This window comes from Amblyomma mixtum, chromosome 3, assembly GCF_055824585.1.
Source record: "Amblyomma mixtum isolate Tamu chromosome 3, ASM5582458v1, whole genome shotgun sequence".
Lineage (NCBI taxonomy): Eukaryota > Metazoa > Arthropoda > Arachnida > Ixodida > Ixodidae > Amblyomma > Amblyomma mixtum.
In genome coordinates, this window is record NC_143014.1 from 218802611 (window position 1) to 218803587 (window position 977).

At 49.3% G+C, this 977-nt stretch overlaps 1 non-coding gene across 1 annotated transcript; it reads right to left on the reverse strand.

Moving 5' to 3' along the window:
- On the reverse strand, positions 1–72 carry TRNAP-UGG (transfer RNA proline (anticodon UGG)). The gene has a single exon. It is a non-coding gene; the product is annotated as a tRNA-Pro (tRNA).
- Between the last annotated feature and the right edge of the window lie 905 nt (positions 73–977).

Consider the following 977-nt stretch of genomic DNA (forward strand, 5'->3'; position numbering starts at 1 on the left):
GGGCCCGTCCGGGATTTGAACCCGGGACCTCTCGCACCCAAAGCGAGAATCATACCCCTAGACCAACGGGCCACGTGCTACGGCGATACAAAAGAACTTATACTTGCGTAAGGTATCGAGAAATCCGGTTTGACGGCTTCGTTCGCTTTTATTGCTAAGCCGAGAGTCCCTGTATACTGCTGCTTAAAATTCTATCAGCGTTGCGTCAGTTTTATTGCACTATATTGTTAACGTAAACTCTAGTTTTATTTAGAATTTCACAACCGTCACATCCTACAATAAATACCATAAAGATGTATCTTGTCCGTCGGACGGACTTGTAAACGATGGTGACGTCCAATTCCTGGAGGCGCAGGCTCCATCGAGCGAGGCGGAAAAAGGTGTTCTTCAAAGTGGCAAGCCAGCACAGTGCGTGGTGATCGCTGACCACCTTGAACGGCAGTACGGAAAGGTAGGGACGGAACTTTGACGTAGCTCAGATGATGGCAAGGCACTCCTTCTCAATTGTCGAAGAGTTAGCCTCGTCCCTGGACAGGGAACGGCCCACGCAGCTTGCGTTGGTATGAACTTCAATCTCGGCGTTTTCATCAAAGTGCGCGAGGATCAGTGGGGAGTGTAAACGAAGGCTTTTGGTTGCGGCGCTTCCCATTTAAATGGCATGTCTGCCTTTGTCAGTTGGGTCAGAGGATTGGCGATGCGCGAAAAGTTTTTTACAATTCGTCGGTAATACGCGCGCAGTCCCAGGAATCTGCGCACAGCTTTCTTATCGGGCGGCGGTAGAAACAGTGCGGTTGCCGCTGTTTTCTCCTGGTCTGGGTGTACTCCCTGCTTGCTAATGATGTGGCTTATAGAAATAGCCGCTATTCATAAGCAAAGTGACACTTCTCTTGTTTCATGGTTATGCAGGACGGCTTAATGCCTCTACCACTCCTTGAAGCCTTTTTATGTGCTCCTCAATGTTCTAGGCGAAGACAACG